Genomic DNA, 26,961 nt, shown 5'->3' on the forward strand with positions numbered 1-26,961 from the left:
TCAATTAGGCAGCTAATAATGAACCCGGGCTTCCCTCTGTGTATCACAAGTGCTTTTGGAGATACGCATCTGCCCGCACATTAAACAGAATGGCTACATATATAATTAAAGCCATGAAAAGGAAGAAAAAATGTAAAAATATACTTTCTTTGATTTAAATTCAAATGAGTCCTGCTGTACAGTACAAGGGGAAAGTGGGTTTTGTTTTATCTTTCAAAAGATTTTTTTTTGTCTTGTTCATAATGGCAAATTGTATTGGATCACCCTGATATATTAACGTACATATCTGCAGATCAGGGCAGATTCCTCTTTTCTCCCTGCCAAAGAGGAACACTCTCAGAGAAGATGCAGAGTAATGACAGCTTTCTTCCTCCATGTGGAAACTTTCCTTGCTCTGAAAGTGGAGCACAAAGACAATAACCCCTGGCCTTCTTTCTCATTCTTTTCAAAATTTCCTCCTTTCAAATTTACACTTGAAAGACCAGTGTTCCTTTAAAAAAAGAGAGCCGGGCATTAAACTTCAAAGGAACATTAATCCACGATAGAAGTGAAACTCTTCTTAGGACTGCATATGAAATACCTTTGCTCAAACACTGGCATGCTAAATACGTATTTTCTCATGGCCATGAATGAGTGCATACACGTGTATGTGTGTCTGTGTTTGTGAGTGTGTGTGTGTTTGTGAGTGTGTGTGTGTGTGTGTCCACCTGAATCACTTAAAACGTAACATCCAGTGGACAGTCACACTATAGACTGCTCTGTGAAATTTTTGGCAATATGTACCCAATAAATGATTCATGACTCTGCACTTTTGAGGTTTCCTGGAGTGAGACATATAACTGCAGAGAGGCATAGTTTCAATCAAATGCACAGCGTCTGTGGCTCTGTGCTTTTTTCATTTGAAATGGGTTCTTTCCCACACTGTAGGGAGAATTAAGGAATAATGCATGAGACAAGTGTTGTTATTGAATGAAAGACAAAATCTCAACTCTGAGTCAGAGATCAGTCATCATGGTAATACTGTATAAAACAGCAGTACATCCAGTTAGAAGTTGTGGTCCTGCGCAGTAATCCTCTGTGTCTGACAAGGATCCTGTCTTCATGAAGGAGAATGAAAATGAATTCAAAAGGGGTTTTAAGAGGCTCGGTGGTATAAGCTGATGTGTTCGATAGTAAGGAAAAATCAAAATTGCATTATGTGAATTCTGTTTCATGAAACAGAGGCGGATGCTTGGGCTCAGATCATCCCTTTGTAAAAGCCTTTGGCTTGGTTTTAAAGGGGGGGCGGTGACTGAGGCGTTTGCAATGAAGTGAAAGGATTGGAAATCCCATCCATTGTTGGGGGGTAAAAGCGTGAGATTAAGGTAAAAGAGCATGCCTGGAACGGTCAGCGAAATTCGACATTCCTTACACGGAACAGCTCTTATCAAAAAGTGATTCGGTTCTCTCAGCCTGCGATATTGTGTTTTGTCTTTGTGTGCGAGCGAGAGCTTCTAGTGTTTTTTTCTTTTTTCATTTGTGATTGAGTCAACCTTTGCAATTTCTGCTGTATTCCAGTGGGTGCAGAAGTTTCCAGGCTTGTATATGTTCTCAAGTTTACTGTGTCTCACAATCACATCACTGTCCATGGCTTCACAGGTCAAGGAAATGTTTGTCTCTGTGGAGTCTACACGCTCTGTGCTCCCCGCGGGTCAGGCAATGGAGTGAGGGAACATTGTGTTAAAAATTTATGGAACAGAGAAAGTCAAGATTTAGATACAGTGTGACACAGCAAAAGACATTGATTCAGTGCTCTTTGCTTGTAAAGTAAAGTGGTGGAATTTAGGGTGTCTATCAGCACCCAGAGTGAAGGATTTTTCATTTTTCAACATTAATATGGAGTGATAGTATCAAGCGCACCGAGTGCATAAGATTATGGCCACGGGATGAAAAGCGCAGCCGGGACTTTTTAGAGCGAAAAGTCGCAGGTCGCATCGCTCCCTCTTAGGGCTGTCACGCTCCCCGCCGGGGGAATGGAGGCTGATTGACATCTGACATAATTACCTATTAGAGGTTTCTCCGTGGGCCCCTCCTGACCTTACCGACGAGGCGCGTCGCATTGCGCCGCACGGACAGCGCATTAATTCCGTTTTTACAGCCGCGACGCATTCTAATGGAATTCTCAAGGAGGCACACATCAGATAACCTTTCAAATAAACGCTCTGAAAATAAATAGATGTCTGTCGGCCCCCGCGTGAAAGGGTTTTTCATACAGAGTAAATAATCACTTCATTCATAATGCAATCAAAAAGTATTTACCGCGGTGATAAGCAACCGTTGCAGTTTTGTATGGGCGCAGCCTGTTGCAGAAGGCTGTTTATGAAAGGGCGCAGTACAAAGAGACTAAGGCCTTTGTTTTAGTACTGTCAAGTAGGCTATTTCCAGCAGAATCAAAGACCTGGTTCAAATAAGTTCCTGCATGGAAGAAGCATTTATACCTATTAGACCTGTTACCTATCACTGCAAGCATGATTCATTTATAAGGATGTGAAGCATACCCTAGGGCACTGAAACTCCTGCAAGGCAGTGTAGACTTTTTGCTGTAAAACCAGTTTGTTGCTCTGCAGTATACACCTGCATTTCACCAAAAGGTAAGGTGCAACATATCAAATATGACATCTTTGGAGAAATAAATCTGCGCTTTGATGCGGTATTAAAAGCAACGTGCAACTCTATGTGGAACATTTTGTCTCTGCTCTTAATTTCATTCAATTATTGTTTGATGAGGTCCAAAATTTCGTAAAATATGAGCTCTCATGCATAGTTAATGCTATTCATCCCGAAGCTTCCTGATATTCTAATGTTAAATTAATGTTTTTTCTTTCTTAATATTTAATGATTCACACAGACTGTCTCATAAGGCACAAGAGATCCCAGTGTATCCCCATAGCCACTGATTGAGCAACTAAATCATGAAAAATAAACAATACTCAAAGAAACATTACATCTTCAGTGTGAATTCCAATACTTCCCCACTATTCTAAACCCAAAAGCAAATACCATTGGTCATTATGAAGTCTACACACACTGTGTTCCTGTTTGGGTAAATGATTGAGTGTAAGTCAATACTGCTGGTTCTGACATGTTGCTGTTATGGAAAGCTCATTGGCAAGAACAGCATTATAAAAAGTCCATAGAGTGGAATGTCTTGTTATATGGAGTCTTTAGTAAAAGACTGAGTTGCTGGGCAGTAATGCAGGGAGTATGTTGGGAGTGAGAGGGTAGCGTTGCACTTCATGCACATCTTATGTGATCCATAAACATCCAAAACCACCAATTATCTCCAGGAATACCACACAGTTCACTTGGATGAGGTTGTTCTGAAATCTGAGATTGTTTAATAAGTGACGTTTGAAAGAAGCGTAAACTGGTGGCTGTGGGTCAGTGTGATTGGCAGCAAGTTCGCCATGAAAGTTCAGTCTAGGCGAGTGTCTCTACAGTGGCAGGCTTACTGGGAGTATGGATGTAGCATGAGGATGCTTCAGAGTAATGATGCCTCAAAGTTTGGTCCCGTATCTACCTTACATTCTGACACGTTTTAATGAGCCTGATAGCTCTAGCTGTACCCTTGCAGAATTAAACAGGGTACAGCTAGAGCTTTCAGAAGGCTTCAAGAATCGCAGTCTTACTGTCACTTCATCCACTGGATGCATTGGTAACAAATTGCTTGGTTGCATAATGCTTCGGGGTATCAGATTTTAGCCTTATGGCTTCTGTCCCAGTTCAGTTAGCTTTGCAGCTACTGTCAGGCTGAATAGCTATGGATTCCATTCTTCGCCATATTGCACCAAAAACTCTCTTCTCTTCTCAGACTCAGCATCACAGATGGATTGTGGGTAATGACCACTGAAAGCGAAATCATGTCCAGGTGGAGCACGTGCAAGTCAAGTTTGATTCACACCGAAAGGGACTGAAAAATCTCTGATGTCTCTGAGCCACCCTGGCTCATACTCTGGCTCCAATACATCTGACAGAAATGCAAAAGAGGTGTAAAGAAAGTCTTGAAACAACAACCGAAATCTTAATTACTATGAGGTAAAGCCTTTGTTAATTCCACAGCGCATAATTACTCCTTGCAGAACAGCGTGTGACAACATCGGCAATGGAAATGGAATCAGCAAGAGATTAACTGGATTAGTTCTGGCGGATATAATGAGACAGCAATAGCTTTGAGTTGGGTTTCGGAGGGGGGGGAAAAGAAATTCGGAACTGTTTGCAGAGGGTCAATTGCCTGATCCGTGTTTTAAGTCGCTTTCGTTAAATATGCTAATTTCCATATGTCTGTAAACAAGTCAGTGAAAGGAGTGTCGAACAGAATATAAATATTCATTGTGATGCAAAACAACTGGTAGCCTTTTATTTCAGACATTGGACTTACTCCCCAGCAGATTACCTTACAGTTGTCATTTAATATATAATATGGAGCATTTTAGTATTTACTGAGTACGCTGAATAGAGTTGTGTATTCAGAGCTTGGAATAAGTCTTATGCACTCTTGGAAAGGGCCAAGCACACATCAAGTCAACGTGCCTTAGAAGGCTGAAACGCTTGGCAGGTCTAAATAAATACATTCCCTGGGCTTTATTTCCTCATAAGACCGGCCTGGGTTCCTTTTAAATTAACGCGTGGCCGAGGCAGAGAAATCCCACCTGCTCAAAGGGAAGCGGTGTGTATTGTGACTAAATTTAACCGCTCGCCAGAGCCGAAAGTGCTCTCAGCACCCACAACCTTGTCAGAGGAGGGAAAGTGGAAACACAGGATTCCTGAGGGAGAGAGCTAAATGAGGCCAGAACTCAGTAACTCTGGAGGGAGAGTCGCCAAGGGTTCGGTGCGCATGCACCGCGGAGCGTAAGCGTATTGATAACCTTCGCCAAGCTACGCGTTTGCACTGAGTCGAAGTTTAGCGCCACACGTGTCGTGGCGCGAATACATTTTGCATGCGTGGCGTCCTGTGCTATCAGGACAAGGGACACTCTACTGCGGCACTTTGCTGTTAAGTCATTTGCACCCATTTCTAACACATCACAACTTCAGCAGTAACTGAAATGAAGAAAAGTACACAAATGAACGCTTGCTTAAATTAGTGACAGACAGTTCTGGACAGATTTTCACAGCAGTTAGATCTGGGCGCAATATGCAACAGTAATTACCAGCATAAGGTCTCCACCTACTCAGGTGCTCCTGTTCGATGTCCTGGCTGCCGTACAATGCAGAACGCTGGCAACGGTATAACATTATTTCATAAATCGATCAAACTTTATGTAAGAGATGGTAATATAGACTCAGATGGCATTGGCAGAAAACTACTGTGTAACTGCAAGTAACTTTGTTCTATAAATATTAGTTTTTCTGATATGAAAATTAAATATATTGTAATATATATACTGAGAAGTATGTTGTTAGCCCAATAATATATTGGAAATATAATTAAAATGAATATGAATGCAAATCAGAAAGGTGTTGTAATACACCAAAATGGCAAGAATTTACATATTTTAAATAGATTTATTGAGCTAAAAATATATTCTCTAAAGTATATTCTTAGTGTATCAAATTTTTGTATGGGTTTGTTTAGGTTCTGGGTTAGCACGCCTCTGTCTGCTTTCAGCTGTGGAGTTCGTAGACATAGCATTCCAATTTCGGTTTGTTTGTTTGGTTCGCCATTGACTTTGTGCCGCATTGATCTCAGGTCCACGCGTCTGACACTGCCCGAACTTTAACATTCACAAACTTTCCCCCCGCTCTCGCTAGGTCATAACTCACATTTCAAAAGGCGCGATACGAAACATATTTTGAGGCCGGGTTTTGATTGATAGCCATATTTCTGCTCGCAGCTCTAATAGATAAAATGCCATTATCTCGCCCTTGCGGCTGTGAGCCCAACGCCGCGGCCGCTCCGGGGAGCGGAGCGAAATGAGAATCAGCTTTCAGCAGGGCTAAATCAAGCCGAGTAATATTACGAGATCAATACGCGCGCCGGCTCTTCCTGGGAATTCTCCACCCCGCTTACCTGCGCCGTGGTGAGGGTCCTCTCGGCCCGCGGAAGCTCATTAGCATCCTGATCAATGCTTTTTTTTCCTGCTGAATCACAGCGCCTCCCAGAAGGCCATGCGGCCTTGGCACTCTTAAGGGAGGGTCCATCTAAACGGCCGATAAACACCATTTTGTCCAGTCCCCAATGTACGGCGCTCCTTTCTCTTCGTAAACAGAGAAGCGAGACCAGATGTGCCAGACCAGCTCTGCTTTAAGTTATACACTGCCTTTTACACAGCAACGTTACTGAGGGCAGCTGAAAAGGAGCCGATTGATCTTTGTATGTGTGCGCAATATGTATGCATTTATTTATTTATTTATTTTCTTCAGGATGAATGGCTCTGATTGATCGCAATATCATTTGGTTTTGGTGGCTAGCTGCAAAACACCATTGCATTTTACAGCTCCCCGGCACACGCATTCCTGTCGTTACACTCGTCACCGTCCCCCGCGATCCATCTGCGTCAGACGCACAAGTGTAGATATTTTTAATGGACTGATTTGTCATTGTGTAGTACAATGTGTGCTCAATAGGGAGGCGAACAATGATTTTACATCAGCAGCAAAGATTGATCTCCTTGTTTTATTCCCCCCCCCCCACCAATGGTGGCTGTCTCAAGGCAGCGCTAATCCTGAATGTGCAATCTGTCACAGTGAACGAGTGGTCCCGCCTCCCACAATAGCAGATAATGGGCCCTTAATGTTGCATTCATCATAAGCATGGCGAGATACTGTAGCCACGGTCATTTTATCTTGCCACCTGTGGTTGATTGTGTCCAGTGTGAACCGTTCCATCAACCGGCAAATTCTCACTTTATTCCCTCAGAAATCTTTCCCAGACTACACACATAGTACTTTTATTCCAACCATATTCAAATTCCTGCTCAGAATGCAAAGAGACATCACCAGTGAGCGAGGCAGGACAGACTAAGCTTGGGAGACTGTAAGCTAGAGGAGCTGCAGAGCTGGTCACATGACTTCTACTCCCTCCTGCAGCAGCCAGTTCACCTGTGCGTTCTGCAATTCTGCAAGACAAGCAGGCTCAGAAGACCCTTCAGCTCCGTGGAAACACCGCGCTCCGCCCGTTCATTTATCTAGCTACTGTAATAACGCAGAGAGGTCTTACGCAACGCGCCGGGAGAGAGCCGTGCCCTTGAGAGGGTGCCACTCTCCCCGCAAGCGCACTGTTAAGTAACGGCCACGCGCAGTAATTTGTTTAAACACACAGAGGAGAAATATTCACGAGATAACCTCAGCGAGGTGTCATGTCACCTTAAAGTTACAATAAAGAAGAGAGTGGGCTATGAATAGGGGCTTATGTCTTATTATGCCTTTTGGCAGCCGTTCCAAATATGTGTGAGCCAAGCGTTATCGTCTGTAGTGTGAACAACTAGGAACATGTGAATTTCAGTACAGACATGAATAGCGGGAGGCATGAGAGTGTGAAAAGAGGTTAATTATACATTTCTAACAGGGGATTATCCGGCTATTTTAGCAGCCCAAAACCTGTACCAGGCACTTATACAATGCGAGGGCTGCTAATATCCTGATAGCTCTTAGCGCTTAATTCATCTTGAGACCCAGTCGAGAGCAGTGATTCCTTTGCCATCTTCCTTAATTGGTTGGACTTTCATTGAAGATTGGATGTAGGCTTCAGTAAATTAGCCATTTATTCCTTGTTAATTATTCTACACTTTCACATCACAAAATTTGCTTTTATTGTGAAACTGTTCACACACTCTTTTGAAGACCAGTGTGAGAACGACTCTTACCACTAACGTTATAAACGCATTGCTACTTGCTAGTATTTCACTGTGTCTTATTTCAAAACATGATAGAAACATGCATTCAAAGTATCTGAAAAGTATGTATTTAAAACAGTAATTGTCCATAATGCTGAAATGGTTATTTGGTAGTTCACAGTGTATTTACAATTTACTGAGCATGTTTAACACTATCCTAGCAAAATTTTCAATGAGCTGATTTTTTTAGGTAATTGATACAGTAGTATATGCATACATTAATTGTTAAACTGACATCATGAGTAGGCACTGAAAATGAGTGCATTATTGTTTCTTTCATGTACTAGTCCAAAATCATGATATAACAAATTTGAAATCCTGACTCCTCCTTAAATGGGTGGGCATTATTGTGCAAAAAATATGTATTCATGAGCACATTCTCAAGCAAAAAGAACATGTGTTATCTGTGTAACACCTGTAGTAAAACACATTTGTGATGCAAAATATATTCCTAGTAAATGTGCAAACATGATAACAGACTAGAACATCAAACAGAGTCTGCCATTCTGTGTGCTGGACCGATCTGGTATCACTGCCCGCCTGAGACTTAAATCGGTCCTTCTGTAGATCAATGGTGACCATGGTAATAAGAAGAGTGTCACGTGCCTGTGATATTACATGCATCATTCATCAGCATGAAAATCGAATTTAATAATAGATCATAATGAAAATTGTAACAGTAATAAAAAAGAAAAAAATCATTACCCAATTAGATCACATTTGTTTTGGCAGCTTTAGCAGAAACTACAGTCACCCCACGAACCCACGTCCAGGCTGATACGGAGCGTTTTGATTGCTACAGGTGTCGTGCTCAAAGGAAGTGTGGTGCAGCCTTCAGTAAAGGCGTGTTTACTCTTGCTGACAGGAGGACTGGCTACTGTCTAGCAGATATAATAAATGTGTGTGCATGTGTGTGAGGCACACAGCACAGCCACAGCAATACTGCATGTCCAGACCGTGTGCTGTTTTGAATTGATTGATCTGCTGCGGGCAGTCCCAGCCGCAAAACCCGCGCCTCCGGCGCCTGGAGAGAGGAGCGCCTCTTGCTTACACCCCACAGGGGGGCAGCTTTAATGCGTCCTGCGCCGCCACTGAGCTCGCCGGAGCGGTAGGCGGAGCCGCCGGGGCCGGGCCAGGGACTCGCAAGGGAGTAGAGCAGATTGAGTTTAGCCAGCTGATGATGGGAACGGCCCTGGTGGGGCGCGCGGCAGAGGGCCTCTGAGCATCAGGGATGATAACGGTGCTCACGGGGACTGCGGGGTTCCTGTGCCAGGCAGGTGGTGGAGGCTGCTGCTGGATCTGGCAACCCTGGATCTGGCAACCCTGGGGAAAAGCTATAAGTGTGTAGTGCGGTGGAACTAGGTGTTTTCTCTTAACCTTTCAGCGTCGTCATGCAAACCTAGCATGTACATTTAAATTTAGCATATATGCAGGCATTTACATCCGTTGATGAGTTTGTTATATACACATACACATATATGTGTGTGTGTTTGTGTGTGTGTGTGTGTGTGTGTGTGTGTGTATCCTGTATATGCAGTTTGCAAAGTAGCCCTGTTTAAAATACATTTTTTTACGTTTTCATATTCCTATCTGGAAACAATACGTCAAAAAAAAATAAGAATGTTTTTTGCTGGGATTTTTGATGAAGCCAGATGGATGGCTGCCAACGCCCGAGGCCGATACATAAACCACCGAATGGTAACCACTGCGTGTGAAGCGCAGTAAATCAACCAAGGTCATTAAATGAATTGCCAGACACATGTTGTCATTAAACTCAGCCTAACAAATAATAATTCTCTCCACCCCATTCGCCCACTTCACTGACTGTCAGATGGGAGATGGAGCTGATTGTGCATTCTTTATAGTTCGGATACTGTCCTTACCCTGTACAATCCATCATAAAGTACCCTTTGTATGTTTCCCTACTGCGACAGTAAGTGTATTTAATTAGGATATTAAAACATCAGCACTGCCGTGAAATGGCAGTTTGGGCTTTTCTTGCTATTGCTTTGTTTCTGTATTCCATTTTTTCATTGTAGGGCTACCGATATGGAAGTAGACACTCACCCACTTCTTTGTATTCTCAACAGGCCCGGCTGTCTAAAATTCCGCGCTGAGCTGTGTCTCATCCACGTCTTAAAAGATGGAACCTGACGCTTTGAAGTTTCTGAAGCCGGCTTATTTGAAGTCGAAAGGAAATATGAAGGGCTGGCAGCGTCTCCCGGGTATTGCTTCTGACTGCAGGTACCGTGAGTGACATCCGTGGCTGGCATACGGTGGATGCGACGGAACTCTCCGAGACTCAGGTGGGATGTTGGAGGATGTCTTTTCATCTTTAATTCACAATCGCGTGGCTCCTGTCAGCCGAGACACAGAAATTTGTATGGGATTTGTAAAATTCCTCTGTAAGCGCTTGGATCATAATCAGTCTCACAGATTATTACAGAAAACGTTTATGTGCTGTTTTCTTAAAAAAGAAAAACATATAGGTCTATCATTTTTTGTGCATAACCTGTAATTCAGTCTTGAGAATTTGAGCCATGACTGTGTCTACATTATTGATGATTTTTGAACACCACTGTCTCTAGACTATTGAGAATTTGAGACACTACCATGACATGAGCACTGTATTATCGATTATCAGAATCACGAGCAATAAGATCTACAAGAGCCTGTACAATGTAGTATATTAAGCATAAAAGTATATAGTATATAAAGTATATAAATATAAAGTAGTAACAATATGGTAAGCTCTGTATACTAACACTGAACTACATGCATTACTGAACCCAAAGTTCCACCACCACTGTGTTGTGACATGGTCTCTGGCCACAGACTAACTTCCAAATTTTCTTATTTCTTGGAAACGCTGAAACGTTCAACAACCCTGAGGTAACAACCTCTTTATATTTAGCACAGGCGAACTGGCCTCAATGCACATCCTTTAAATGCTCGCAAACAATGCAATTGTGCAAGGCATCACCCCGCCGACATGCTCAGTGGAGCCTCCTCCTTCTCCCGCCTTTCTAAACAAAGGCCTGACAAATGGCATTTGTTTCTGTGCACGCAACTCCTCAATAACCACAGGAAGGAGGTTGACCCTGCAGAGGCTGAAACCGTGTGTGTGTGTGGCAACCCTAATTAATTCATCTCTGTCAAGTGTTAAGGTTCTCTCTTTTTTTCTCTTCGCGGTCTGGCGCTAGCGCAAAAAAAAAAACGCCCTATACCTCTTCCCCGGTCCCCTAACGCGCTGCTGAATCACAAGTCAGTCGGGAGGAACTCGGACAAAGTGGATGTCGGCTGTGTTTGGAGATGATGGATGTGTTCCCTGAAAAAAATAAAAAAAGACATGATGGATTGCTGAAAGGGCTCTGCGCTCCGTACAGTGCGGCACGGGTTGCATGAACGGGGGAAAAAAAAAAAAAATCCGGACGGCGGACCTCTAAGCGCGCCCGGGCTCGGGAATGCCCTTGGAAGGAGACCGGCTGGGGACGACGCGATTCAAAACGCGCTGCCAAGCCCGGCTGCCCGCGCTAATTACTGTGAAAATAATTTATTGGATTTTCTTCCCCCCGCAAAACTTCTTTTTCCTGCAATGGCTTTCAAAAAACGATCCTTAGTCCTTCCTCCCCGAACAAGATCAAAATATGCAGAGCTAATTAAACTTGTGGAAAGTAATTAAAAACTCCCCGCTATCATCAAACAACAGATACGGGCTATCTTAGAAACAGGTGATAAATAAGGACTCTATTTATTTTCCATTAAAAAGGTTCATCATCAGTGAGAGATGTTTTGAATGCCGAATTTACCTTATTAACTTTATATCAAATTAGCTTTGATAGCTGGGGAAACCTATGGACTTAAACTTGATACAAGAGCAGTTTGAAGATAATTTATAATTCAGGTTGTGGGGAATAAATCACACAGGAATATGCTTAATGAACAGATGGAATTAGAATGTGTTTCCGATAGCAAAAAATTCCATACAGGTGTTGAGGCTCAGGTGCAACTGACAGAAATATTAACTCTAATAAATTAACTGAATGCTTGGACAGGTATGATACACAGTTGTGCTGTGCCGTGTCTTACCGTGAATGCAAATAATTTGGGGTTTATAACATTAGACAGAATGAGAGGAAAAATCTATATTTTGCAGGAACATTTTGTGCAAATTAACTGTGTTCTGTCTATACTGTGTACCATGTATTGTAAGAGGGTAATGCCAGGATAATTTTTTTTTTTCAAATAGCTCTACAGACCGCAGTCTACTACAGTCCCCAAAAAGGAAAAAAATGGGGAAAACTGCATTTCATGGACATGCCATATGGCATAATCACACTTCTGTATGCTATGCGTGTTTGTGAATATAGCGCTGGATCCTTAAGGAGGACATTCAGTCTACCTGCTCTGATTTTGTCCTTAACTTTGAGTAACAAATCAACTTCAGCCCATTTCTATTCATCCAAGAGATTTTGTGCTACTTTCGGTGCCTAATGACCTCCTGGTGTTGTGTAAAAATCGTAGCAGTCAGACGGAACACCCACCTGAGGCACGAAACCTGACATTCGCCAAACCGGCCTCGGAGAGCAGCCCAATCAGCAACGAAACAAAGCAAAGCATCATCGCTAACCGCCAATTAAACAGAAAACCTTCACCCAAGAAATATGTGCGTTCGTTACGTTTCACGGAGGCGGAAGAACCGCATTAAAAGACTCGCTGAGCACCCAGTGGAATCCGCAACAAAAGGCCGAGCTCCGCTGCCCGATCCCCTCTCTCTCTCCGCGGCGCGTTTCCCGAAATAGCCCGGGCGGCGGAAGCTTTGACATTTTAATTCATGCACCGAGGGTCACTCCCTGGATAGGGGGATGGACGAACGGAAGGAGAGCGCGAAGTTTATCCGCCCGTGATCGCGCCCGCGGACCCCCGAGCTCGGGAACGGCGGCGAGATGGGCCACGCCGCCGCCGCACACGCTCAGTAGAGAGGCTAACGGGACGCGCTAACCCACCGCGGACACGTTGAAGGCTTAGCCTCAGATCGCCCTTTCAGGGCAGATGTAATCACTGCAGTTTGGGCAGGGAAGCCCGTGTGAAGGCCGCACCAACGCTCTCCTTCACCTGCTTGCAAATCCACAGCGGTGACAGCGGCAGCTGCCCTCTGTTCATGTAGCCCAGCCTCTGATAAAGGCCTTCGCTGAGACCTGGGGCATCACGACTGTCAAGCATTGAAGATCGCTGTGGTTCCCAGTTTATTTCTAAATTGTTTTCCCGTCTCAGTGCTGGATCCCCATGCGCTCGCCTGCTGTTCAGCTGCACGCTTGCCCTGTTGAATACCTCTTCATACCCCAAGTCATTTCTTGCACCTGTTTGCCACGAGGGCCCTCTCCTCTCGAGACATGGCCTTAAGGCTGGCTGCACTTAGACACCAGTGATCCTATCCTTTTGCTGGCTTGTTTACACAAGGTGTTTCCCATCTCTTTAGCACGGAAGGTTACTGCTCAGACTAACAGGAATAAATGTGCTCTAAAGCACTGTGAGAGCGTCTGCGGGCCCGTCTTCTACCCAGCCACTTAAGCACCCGATTCAGCTGATAATTGACTCGATTGGGCAGACTCAGCTCCCCTTCACCGGTTCTGAGAGCCCTGGAGTTTAAAGAGAGCCGGAAAAAGTCCCGCTTGTGATCCTCTAGGCCCGGCGCCTGTGGTTTCGTTTCCCTGCCCTGTCAGACTCGCTGCGTCTGACAGGGGGCCGCTCTCCGCGAAAGGGGAGGGGAGCGGCAGCTCGGGTGTATAACGAAACGCGCATCGGTTCTGACACGAGCGCCCGGCGCCCCGGCCCTCGCCCGGTCCGCCGGCGATTGGCGCCGACACGCCGGCCTGATCTGCATGCGCCGCTTGTCTGCCTTCCTCTTCGCTCCCTGACACACAGAGGAGCTTCGCAGCACCCGCAGCAGACACCTGCCAGCCAGCTCCCCCCGGGGGGGTCAACAGTAGCAAACCGCGGGTAAAGTGTTTGTGTCAGAAGGTCACAGAGCAACCCCCTAAACACTGTTTACTGGGGGGGGGGGTTGCGGTGTAAAATGGACTCCAGGCTCCAGACAGATGTGCATACAATCAGTGCAAGGAAAACTGCTAATCAGCTTTCAGCTCTGGGAGCCTCTCACGAAGGAACAGAATGAGACTGAATGACAGGTGATGTTTTCACAGATAGGCAGCTCTGGGAAACCTCGCAATGTCCCAGCCCGCACCAGAGTTTTAGCTTCATTTCACTTCCTCGTCCCACATTTTACAAATGGCGCGCGGGAGAAAAAAAAAACGAACGGCATATATATGTAAAGCTTTAATTATGGCCAATTTTTCAAAACACCACTTAGTTTCTGCAATTCCACCCTCATTGCGTTTAGCTTATTATCACAGTCCTACACATTAAATTCAATCTCTACCTCATTTAACTGCATTTGGCTGCATTTCAGAGGCCGAAGCAGCACATATCTGTCAGTATCCAGCAGGCTGGGTGAAGAGAGCAGCGCTGTTTAATTATATGCACCTATATATGGCATCCTACCAAGCATTTCCTCATTCTTTATCATTATGCAAAGGCTGTTAGTATTTTTCAGTGTAACATTTTAAAAATGTGTGTTGAAAATATTTAATAATCCTTCAAATCAGCCTGATAATCTTTTAAAAGCTTCGGAACATGCGCTTGCTCAGAATGAGGTATTAAGTGCATAAACAACATTTTGCAAAAGTCTTCAAATACCCTGTGCAGCTGAAAGTCAATAAAAACGGCGTGCGATTGCAAATTTGCAGCAGAATGTGTGAATAGAAGTCAATTATTTTTTTCAATTATTTTATCAAAATGATTGTTCATGTTAAAAATCCCATCACTATTTTGTGTGCATCTCTGTCCGTAACTGTTAGTACCAGGTTAATGATAATAGTACTGTACAGGGTGGCAGTAACACTACTGTACCAGGTTGGGAGTAATACTACTGCCTTGGTTTTCAGTGATACTACTGTACAGATTTACAGTAATACTGCTGTATGGGCTGGTAGAATTACTACTGTACAGGGTAACAGTAACACTACTGTAAGGGTTTGCAGTGATACTACTGTACAGATTTATAGTAATAATACTGCACCTGGGTGGCAGTATTACTGCTATATGGGATGGTAGTAACACTACTGTATGGGGATTGGCAGTAATACTACTGCATGGGTTTTCAGTAATACTCCTGTACAGATTTACAGTAATACTGCTGTATGGGTTTTCAGTAATACTCCTGTACAGATTTACAGTAATACTGCTGTATGGGTTGGCAGAATTACTACTGTACAGGTGGCCAGTAACATTACTGTACTGGGTTGGCGGTAATGATATAATGATAATGTACAGGGCTGGCAGTAATGATAATGTACATGTGAAGCACACAATTCTCACAAGTCATTATTATTCATTTATGCAGCAACACTCAAATAAAGTTGTACTTTTGATGGTTTGCTCTTAACACATAACCTTCAGTGGGATGTGATTGGAGATCACTATGTATGTATGCAGGAAGTCAGCCCTTGGGGAAAGCTAAAAGGCCTCTGGGTTTGTGGTCTTCGCTCTCAGCAGGTTGGAAAGCAGAGCTTTCTACCTACAGCAGCTTGGGTCAGAGCTCAGTGGTTTGCTCTTTCAGCTGTGTTTCCTTATATAACACTCAGTCAGAAGTCAGTAGTGAGAACAATGTGGAAAGCTCTCTGTTTTAGACTAATATGTAGCCTTGACAGTGGGTATCTGACACTTACATATATATTATATTAACCTCCTCTGAGGATATTTCAGCCATCTCTGCATATGGCAAAAAGATGGCTTGCTATGATGCCAAGCAAATGAATGTGACTTTCTGAATTTATATGCAGAAAATATATGCTTATAAGTCTATAATATAAGTCTATGTGTTGTAACTGACAGCAGATGCATAGTGTAATTCTGTAGAACATAGTGTGACTGTTTACTTGGTTGAAAGCAGCAGACACCTTCAGTGGATTAGATCAGGAGTTTATACTCACCCAAGAACAAGGTAAAAGAGCCCTTTGCACCTGTATAAGAACTCAAAAGGCAACAGAGCACACCCCGGGAAAAGCATTTCTATCTGTCTAAGAAAGCGAGAGATAAATTCACAGAAGTTTCTGGCCTTTTTTCACAGCGCTTTGAAATAAAAACCTCTAACCTTTAAATTATCATACATATGGCTGACATTTTGCATATTATGCATTTATATAACTGAATATTTATTTATGCAATGCTAATGGCTTGCTCACGGTTCCCTGTAAGCTGAATGATTCCGCCAGCCCACAGTGCTGCAGTTAAGAGTTTTTCTAATGTGTATGATTATACTGCACTCACCACGAAAAAAAACAAACTGTATCCAACCAAGGAGCTTTTCTGTGGCAAATTAATGCTCGCATTAAAGAAAACAATATTTATGAATCATTTCGCATGCTCTTTTATGCGAAACAAAACCAAACCAAACAAAGGGGAGCGCAAAACGCAGTAAAACAAAAGGGGAGAAAGAAAGCTGAGCGGAGGTGCATTGTAATGAAGGCGCTGAGAGGCGCCATATGGTGCCGGGATGTGTCGCGGTTCCTGTTTACTCACATCAAGGGGACCCGCGTCTCAGAGGAGCCACTAACAGACAGATTATGACGGCTCTCCCTTCCTGCTTATTCATTATGGCACCATTCGATCATCGCGGCTCCCGCTCTCTCTCTCTGCTCCTCTCCTCCACAGCAGAGTTAATGTTGGATAAACTCTGATAAATGTCAAGAGAGGAGAGCGTGTGGGTCACATGACATAGAGAGGGGAAGTAAATTGAGCAGGACGTAGGGCCTAGTAACACTTTGAGATTGAACCAAAGTCATTAAAATAAACTGTGAATAAACAGCTAACACACAGCAAAGAACAAATGTAATAAACTTGTAAGAGATTTGCTGGGATCTTTGACAGATCTTTCCACAATTATGATTTAACAACTGGTACAGACAGTAGACAATGTCTGTAGAGTAGAAATAAGAGGCTGTGTGTGGAACCTTATTTAAATAGTTAATACATAGGAAGGAACACAAAAATGTTGTATACTTGTAAGAACATAAGACCATAAGTACGTATGATGACGAGAACAGGCCATTGGGCCCAACTAAGCTCGCCAATTCTACTAAGCTCGCCATTTCTCGTAGGAGATTTGCTGGGAACTTTCAAGAATTGCTGGGATCTTTCAAGAATTATGATTACACAACTGGTACAGACAGCGGATGATATCTGAGGAGGAGCAATAACAAGCTGTGTGTGGGCCAATGGTTGGTTAAGCCAGAGGCAGCAGTGAACCCGTTCCTCCCTCTCCCCTTGATCCTTCAGCCTCCGTGCCGTGCCCGTCTCCATTCTGCTGACTCACAGGGCCACACAGAGGCCGGCCACGCGGGCAGGCTTATGAGGTGAGGGCAGAATAGATGGGCGCAGTAACTGCTTAGGACAGTTTTGCCCGGCTGGAACACCCTGCGCGCTCCGCAATCCAAAAATAAATACACAAAAAAAGCAAAGGTCGTGTTCAACCACTCTCCACCGCGTCTGAAGATCAGCAGCGCTCCTCTTCCTCCTATCAATTGCCAGCCTTCGCCTGAAGCCTGCGTTTAGAAAAACGCAGCAAAGACGCTTGCCTCGTAGAATTCGGAGGGCCCGATTTACGCCTCGCTATCTGAGTGAATTATTCTAATGTTGTCACGGTGACTAATTGCGAATCCCTAAAAGGATGGGACTCATCGCCCGTCTCATCGCGTCGCGCTGGAGATAACTCCACTCGGGGCTCAAAGCAGTGGGACCTGCTTTTTAATGACAAGACAGAAATTACCAGCTCGCACTTCAAGTGCTGCCAGAACAGCTTCTGCATTCACTCTCACCTGTCTTTGAACCAGCTCAGTTTACACCACAGGTCACATGATCACTTCCCACCAAACTGCGCTTTAATAACGTGTCGGCAGAATGTGATAACTTTCACCTTTTTTCATAGCTCATAGCTCATCTCCTAACATTTAAATTATTCATGCAGTACTCTGAGAAAATTAATCTTACCCAGCTGTTACTTTTACCTGCAGACCTGTTATAAAATTGCAGCTGAGGACACATTCACAAATAATTGAATGCAATGGTAATAGTATAATACCTAAATAAATTAGATTTGTGCGATACATGCGCAAACTGTCTGTGAATGTCAGATCACTGATAAGGGAGGCTGAGATTATTCGGCTTTGTGTGAATGTAAATTTGTTTTAGTGTGGTTGAAATGTTGGATATTTATGCCTGAACCTTTATAATCTCTTTATAAGTCTTCTGTTTAGCACAGTTAATTATCAACAGCAGCTGAACAGTGCTGGTTTCTAAGGTAGATTAATTTCGGGCTGTGTGTGAGATCTGGGTGGGCCCTGCGGTTGGCCTTGCTGATTGAGCTCTGCTAGTGGGATAGCTGTACTGCAGTTTACACGCAGCAGTGCAGTGAGGGCCAGGTTCTGAGCCCTTTTCTGGAGCCACAATATCGTAATAGCTGCAAGAGCATCTGCAAGGCATCTCCACCGAGTCCAGCATTTTATTGCTTTTATTGTTATAATGTCTGCTTTTTAGTGACATTTCTTATAAATGTTTTATGTATCCCAATCCTAATTATTCATTTGAAAAAAAAAGCCTTTATATTCAGAACAGCAGCCGATTTGCCAGACTTCTTTAATGCGTTGTTTTAATGTGGACGTTTTAATGATTCTGGTGTTTAAGTGGTGCTCTTGACCAGCCACGGCCTGGCAAGTCACAAAGGAGCACCACTCAAAGAATTTCCCCTGATTTACAGAAGAGGGCTGCTTAGACTTGACGCTGCTCAAACACAAGCCTAAATATAGCGTACATCTCGCTCTTATTTAAAGATGACTCCAGGTGATTTGTTCTCTGTCATTTCCGTTAACGCTCTTCCCCTTTTTTCCGGTCCGTTTCATCCTGTGCCTGGCGCAATTTGCCTCCACTTCGCTTTAATGTACTCCCCGGATTGCTTCGTCACAGCGCCTTTGGTACGGGTGCTATGTCAGGTCCCACGTGATTGATTGATTGATTATCCTGCATAATGGGCGCGCGGCGTGGATTCGGGGAGCGCGGTTTTTGTCCTTGACTGATGGAGGCGACCGCAAAAGAGTCTCCCGAGTGGACATCAAAGGGGCAAAGCGTCTCCGAGTGGTAAATAATGAATAAGTGGCTAATGGAGTCGGCCTCACAGGAGCGGAGCAGGCTTTCCTTTGTCTGACAGATACACCGCAGAGGAGCTCCTCTGTCTTAATTCCACCGGCAGGCGCGGCTTCTGCGGCTCGGGATCAGGGCTTAAGTAACTGCCACGCTAAACGTCTCTGCGGGCGGCTCTGTCAGAGACCTAAACGCAAGGAAGGAGTTCAGTTTTACATATTGGGCGTTCACCAGTCAGCCTCGCAAGAACGGCTTGAGGTGCACTGGATGCGTCTAACAGAACAGTTTCCCTGGGGTTAGCGTTCAAATGTTCAGTTTATTCTCAATTCTTTGAAAGCTCGACATGAATTCCTGTCTTCAGTCTGATGTACAAGTTAAATAGCAATTGAAAGGTGAACTGTGGTTTTTTTGTCATTATTTTTTTGAAAGAGCAAGTGGTCTGTATGGGGTTAGTAGTCAAAAGTGTATTAAATCAAATTACATATACTGCATTTGACAGAGGGGAAAAAATCGCAAACAAAACTACGCCTGCTTACAGTAGTATAGGCATATGTTTTAGTTTTAGTATTAGTTTTAGTAGTTTTAGTATTATGTCTAAGACTTGAAATCTTGGGAGGACATGAGAATAGACACTAACCATAAATCAACATAACCGGCAAACTGCGTACTGCATTATCTTATTCATGCAGAGCTTCTATATTTATAGCTTTCATCAATTGCTTAGATGAACAATGCGGTGACAGCACACGTCATATCAGCTGAGCAGCTATGTCAGTATTGGGGAAGAGCCTGCGCTATATCCTCAGACTGGTTTCGTATGATACTGGGTTATTCACATTGGGTCTTTTCAGAATTTCCTTTGTCAGGCAGCCAAGCAGCACAGTCCACCTCAGTCCTCAGTCCTGACCCATAGAAACTAAAGAAAGTTATGGTTGAATATGCGTGGGCATCAGTAAACCCTGTCTGTATTATCCAGAACTCGATGGCTCTCACGCTCACACTCACATACCTTACAGACACACACAGTCCGTCTACCACTGTGCTGGAGAACGCCATCAATTATTTCTCTGCTCAGAGTACAGTTCAGTGGCGATATCCTCCTCCTTTCTCTGAGCCCCCTCTCCCTGCAGCACAAAGGCAACTGTCAGACAAACAAACGTCCCAGAAGTGCTGGCGCAGTGGCCAGTGTGATAAAAGCATTTGGGTGGGGGTGGTCAGTGGGGTGGGGGGGGGGGGGGGGGTTGTCTTTCAAGCCGCGGTCGCTACGGATTGGCGCTGATTGGGCTAATGGGAGCTGAGAGACGGGCGAAGCGAAGACCCGGCGCGTCAGTTAAACGCGGCCTTCGGATCGGTCGCGTCTGAGCGGACCGCCCGCACGAAATCGCACACCGGAGCAGGCAGGTTCCGCCCGGGCCTGTCACGCGGAATCCGTCACGCGTGTCCGCGCTCCCCGGTCCCCGGCCCCCAGCTCTCCGAAGCGCTGCCGACTTGTAAGACAGCCGCGGGGTCGCGGGCTACGCTTTCAGCCGAAGGGAGGCGGCATCTCTTTGATACGCTTGAAAACACATAGGGGGGTGAAAAAAACCTGCAAATCAAAATGGAAGAGGAATGCAGTAGAATGCAGGGATTCTTTAAAAGGCACCCGGGGTGGTAGTGTGAAATAGCGAAACCCAGGGAAAGCATTTGGTTGTGCATATCAACCATATGTCAGCCTTTCAGGGGCCAGTGATGGCAATATTACGTTGCTGTGCTTGGAGTGAAGATGCTTTCTGCTTGGTGATCTCAGGCAAGTGAGCTATGAGCTATGAGTATGTCCTGAGAATTAGTAGCATAAGGAATGAGAGATCAATGGCCTTGTATGTGGCCTACATACAGTACCTTGAATGTCTCCAATCATGGAATTCCATCAGTAATCAGAATTTGCTTTAGAAAAGTGAAAAACTCTCATGTGCTTCATAATATAGTTTTGTTCATTTTACTACTTATTGGTGTTTGTTTTTGCTTTCCTGGTTTTGCTTTAAAATATGCTATATATGAAATATATATATATATATGAAACATGCTGAATGAATCTCCACTAGGTCAAAACGGAGTGTGACATATTTCTCGAGAGCGCTCACAAAGCCGATGCGAGGGAATTGTCCAACGGCGAACGAACTTGAAGCGCGGTGAGCGTCTCTCTTTCACTCCAGCAGGCTGAGTGAGATGCATCCTCTCCCCCTTACGCCGCTACCCCTATTAAGCACAGCAACACTCGGCGCTTTGAAACCGCTATGTAGCTCACCGCATGAAATTCCACCTCAGAGAGCGTTCTCTGAGGAATCTTCTCAGGCCACTCTTAATTAAGCTGGCATTTAATTACAAGAGCCTAGGTGTTTACATTATCTTTGCGCTCTCAGATATTGGAGGGGGGGGGGGAAAGCAATCTAAAGGCCGACTTAATGCCTGAACGTGGTTACATTGTTGAATACGAATCACAGGGGTATTTCCCACCGCGCAATGGCCTAGTGGAAGTTCCTATGAAACGCACTGTTTGATCTTAGTCTCTGCTGAACAGAGAGAGCCCTGCTGCTCTGGAGGGGGGCCTCCATAGGAGTTATATTACTATAATCCTGGCTCTGGCAGGAGGTGGGAAGCAACATGCCTTTTACTGTTGCCTTTTGCACATATACAGTAACTGAAAAAATGGAACCCATGATATTACTATGCCTACTAGTATTCCTCTTGTGCCTGAACAGAAGTATGAACCTATGAAGAAACGAAAAAACTGGAACATGCAACAGCTTGAGAAATATTATGTGAGCTAACACTGCTAACTTGCTATGCAATACAATCTGTTGACACAGAAAATTAGATACGGCTGATACTTTGATTAACATAAGCAAGCAGCTGCTAAGGTTGCTAATGCTACAGTTCAGTGCTTTATTGATGAAGGGCAAATTAACCAATACATCAGAATAATCAAAAGATAACTGCAGAAAAGATAACTGTGGAGTTGAAAATAGATAGCTGAAGCTGGCTGAAGCTCACTGGCCATTTTCCTGCATTCTCTCAGCAAGAGGTGGTACGGGGAATTGAGCATTCTGGAGACTGCCACTGTTGATAACTGGTCTTTGACTAATGCGCAAAAGGGGTCACTAACCTTGAAATCAAAAGTTCCTCTAGCCTCTATTTCATCACGTCCTCCCTAAGAACAGCGAGGGTACAGATCAATCATGAGATTTTGCAGGGGGAATACAGATCCCACAGGATGCTGTGGAGGACCAGGCCGGCCGGTTGTGTGAACTTAATCAGTCACTCTCGTAAAACCATGTTCCCTTTTCTGCAACACTTTTCTCATGAATTTATCATCAATAATTATGTCTTGCAAAGATTGTGCGACTCTGGATGTCTCGGATCTTGGAATTCATCCTCATCTAAGGAAATAAAACAGTGTGCTGGAAAAGGAGAGAAAAATTAGGACTAATCAGGGAAAAAACCTTCAGAGAGTGTCCAAATCCTGCAAGTGTTCTACATATAAACGGTAAATCATGTCCTTGATATTGTCATTGGATTCACAATGTGCAGCTATCCTATATCTGTTTCGATATTTTTTGGACGTCTTTTCGGCCGGTTTTAATCAGGCTATCACAGATCAGACTGCACGACGAGCAGATCAGCAGAGCTGTTAAAAGACAAATTAACCATCATCTCAGATTACCATTATCCTCAGACAGAGCTCCACCTGAAGCCAGTGAACAGGTGAGACTGTAGGCGCGAGCGCAGATTCCCCCCATTCTAGAGGGAATGGAACATTTCTCTGTGTCTAAGTGACTCCTGCAGCATGCAGAGGTTCCTTTTAGGCTTCTGAGCCGTGAATTTTGATGAAACAGATTGCTTCCACGCGGTCGAAGCCGACCACAGCAGAGGGTGCCATTTGTCAAACAACCTTTTATTTCATTCTGTTGGACACATTTGTATTGATTGGACTCTGTAATTTGGCCGGGCGAAGATTGAGCTTCGGCGCTCGGACTGACTGCACTAAAACTAACTGGAGTCATTTGTTGTTTTTAAAACTGTGCAATTTATATTCCTAGATGGAGGTAAATTGTCCTCTTTGGCATTTTCACAGTCATGAGGGAGTGCTTCGGTTTCAAACTGCTCTGTAATCTTTAGCTCAGGAAACAAAGTGTGGGTTAATTATAAATCTCCCCACAGACTTTTCTAAGGAAAAAAAAAAACACGTTTTTAAGTGTCTCATTATACAAAAGGAGGACATGGTGTGCGATTATGAGGAACATTTCACTGGTTCCTTAAATATGCCAGCGCTGGTTTAAAGGATAGACGTCAAAGACTGCAGCACACTTTCTTATGCTTATCTTGGATGCTTTTGTAAGGACTTCTTCTTACAAAGACTCTGTGTTGCCATATACTGTAAGCCTTGTTTATTCGTAGAAAATGATATATGCAACATCCACGATAGCAGCAGATACATAATTGCCTTTAACTGTGTTAACATTTGACATACGTATGCAGGAGGGTTTCTGATATGGACCAAAGGCCTTTTGCTGTAGTCAGTTTAGTCCATGCACTGCATTCTTTTTTTTGCCCAATAACAGGTTGTGGGAGAGCATATGACTCATTCTGTGAGCATGACAGGGTAGCGGCTCCGTTGGCCTTAATTGTCCTGCACCTTGTTTAACCATTTAAAAACTCCATCCAGAGTAAAAGCACCCTAAAAATTGTCATTCCAGCTGTGACATAAACGTGTGAAAAATATATACACCGATTCACATCGGCACAACTGCATTTTTGGAGACCCTTGGCGAGGCGTTTTAATTCGCACTCTATAGCGGTTCGGGCTTTCAATCAATCCAGCCCAAATTGCTTCGCCTTTGTGGAGCTCGTCATTGTTCAACGGCTCATGCACAATGCGCCCGGGCTGAAGCCAGTCCTCTGGAGCGGAGATACGGCGGCGCCGGGGAAAGGAGCAGCGGGGGCCTCTGTGTGAATTGGTTTGAAGGTGATGCTAGTCAGAGAGCCCCGGAGCCCTTCCTGCCTGCCTCTCTCTCTCTCAGGAGCAGGCAGACGTGAGAAGTGGTGGCCGCGGATGTGCGGCAGCACGGCGCAGAGGTGCGGCGCGACACAGCCAACATCAAGGTCAAATGGCTCCTGTCCCGCGTTATTTAATCACTGCGAGATCAGATACCTGCTGCAGCCGCGCGCGCATGCACATGCACAGGCAAACACATACACACACACATATATGTGCGTACATATACATATACATGTACACACATCAGACACAAACCCTCACACATACACACACAAATATTCACATGAACAAATAACCACACACACACACACACACACACATGTGCACACACGCACACAGACACACCACACACAAACCCACACACACAAACACCTGCTCATACTCTAACCAGTTTTCAAAGGCATATGTGTGTTTGTTTGTGTGTACATGTGTGCACCTGTTTGCTTGCATGTCTGTGAGTGCCTGTGTTGTGTGTGTGAGAGGTGGAGGAAAGCTGAACAAACAACCATGTATGCCGTCACCCGGTCTCCTGCATCGGTCCTTCACGGTGCTACATCTCCCTTTCGCATTGTTGTGATACAACCAGGCGGCGGTGATTATATCCCATAACTCTCTGATATACTCTTTCATTACCCGCTCCCGTCTCTGCCTAGAAGCCTTCATTATCCGTGTTCAGAAGATAATGGCAAAGGTCGCCCACTGTGCTCCGGGCTGACAGCTTTTTCCAGCAGGTCAGTAGGTTGTGAGGATTACTCTCTGTGATCTACCATCTGTGTCAGAGGTCCCCTTTCGCCGGGCCCCATTGACGCGCAATCAACAAAAAGACTGCTATTTTTACTCCCGCTCAAAATATTACTCCGGCGCTAGCGTTGGGAAGGTTCAATAGATTTTAACATAGCTCTCCAACGTAATTGAAAATCCCCAAAGGTGCCTGAAATTGTTTCTTGCTATTCATTTTTTATCACGAGGAAAAAAAAAAACGTTGGATTCTGCCGCTTGCAGGAACATCTGACAACCCCGCTATAGCATGCCGATACTTCACAAGGTTTGCACGACACGTAGTCACACACAACAGCCTTCACATCCGCGTTCAAAAAAACAATGCTTTTGTTCTGTGCAGTGTGTGGACTATGGCATTCTGTATTCACGCATACACAGTGCACGTTCTCATGTCTTCAGTTCAATCACGACTATGTAATATTTTTATAATAACAAGTGTATGAATAAGAGATCACTGTACGTAGCATGATTTTTGGCTGCGTGGAAATAGTCACCACAGGCCCAATAAGTAGTTTATTATGTGTTATAATGTAGTGTGTGTTACATGCAAAGATTAAAAACTAGGCAACCCAGCTTTGCACGACCCCTGTCCAGTGGACGTGGGCACGAAGATTAAAGACTGAGGCTGCATCCCTTGCTGTGTTCCTGTTGCCGCCTCCGCTCCACCGAACCAACCCCGCGCGCACCGGCTGCTTCGTTTGATTGAATTATTTATGCATTTTATTTCAGTCTCTTATACGGAATCTAATCAGAACAGACTGTATTAACCTCCCGGAGAGAACCTTTTCACCACGCCTCCGGGGCATTTATTGGTAATTTGCATGTTTAATTGTTTCGCCGCCCCCACCCCCCCCCTTTTGCTTCCGCTCTGCGGGTTTCGCGGGCCACGCGGTTGCTCCGTCGTCACGGCAGCCATTTGAGGCAGTTTCAGTCATTCTGTAGATTCAGGGAGTTATTTATATCGCTGAAGGAAGCGCGGCTATGGCCGACGTTCCACGCTCGGGGTCTGACCCAGATTCAGGCTAACTGCAGCCGCGCTTTGGAAAACTTTGAGCAGCAAAACGAAAATGTGACATTTTTTTCAGTTCATGCCCAACATTATGAGGCTGGTGGTGCCTGAAATAAGCAAATCATTTAATCTGATGTTTCAGGACATTGCAGCCAGGCTGACTCGATGCCATTGTAGAGGTTCTTCTGCACGGTGGAGGATGTCAGAATCTAGATAGGCACAGGCCTTCAGCTTAGTCCCTAAGAAGCAGGAAGCAGTCTTTCATTTAGACTCAGCTGACCTTCAGCGCAGACCCCAAAGGGTAATGATGCTCCAGGATGATACGTCTGGAAATGAAGAAATGTCACCAGTCCTTGTATTGATCACCATCACCTCAATATCACTCAAGTCCTCGCTCTCGGACCCGGCTCGTCCCTTACAGTCCTTCCACCCCCAACGGCTGCTTGTTGTTGGGGGACCGTTTTAATGCTCCGCGTGACATTTGTAGACCTTCAAAACTCTTCCTGCACTGTAGGGAAATAACAGAGATAAATCACAAGCAGTGGAGCTTTCGGCGAGGTGTGACGAGCGCAGGGGGCGGTGAGGAAGACGGAGCCGCTCCCACGATTCCTACACATTCAATCCTAAATAAGCGAGGGCTGCTCTTTCATTTAAATCCGTATTGATTTCCTTTTCTCTTTTTTGGCGGATGAAGGCCTCAAAACCTCGGGATTGTATTGGAGTGGGATTTGACTGAGTTTCTGAACAACGGCTGCAGCCTTCTGCCCTGTCTCTCTGAGCCTGATAAAACATTTAATTGGATTGGACATTATTACCCCAACTTTTTTTTTTTGCTTTTAGGGTTATCTGGAGAATTGCGCTTGGTTTTGTCGCGAGCCGGTCGTAGCTCATTGTGGGCAATGTGTCCGGAGTCGTCGCGGTGGTTTGTCACGGCGTGTTAGCGAGCGATGATGGGGACATTGTGTGTTTTGTGGATGAATTTGCCTGCTCTCAGGGAATATCTGTCTAAG

Source organism: Megalops cyprinoides, chromosome 25 (assembly GCF_013368585.1).
Source record: "Megalops cyprinoides isolate fMegCyp1 chromosome 25, fMegCyp1.pri, whole genome shotgun sequence".
NCBI lineage: Eukaryota > Metazoa > Chordata > Actinopteri > Elopiformes > Megalopidae > Megalops > Megalops cyprinoides.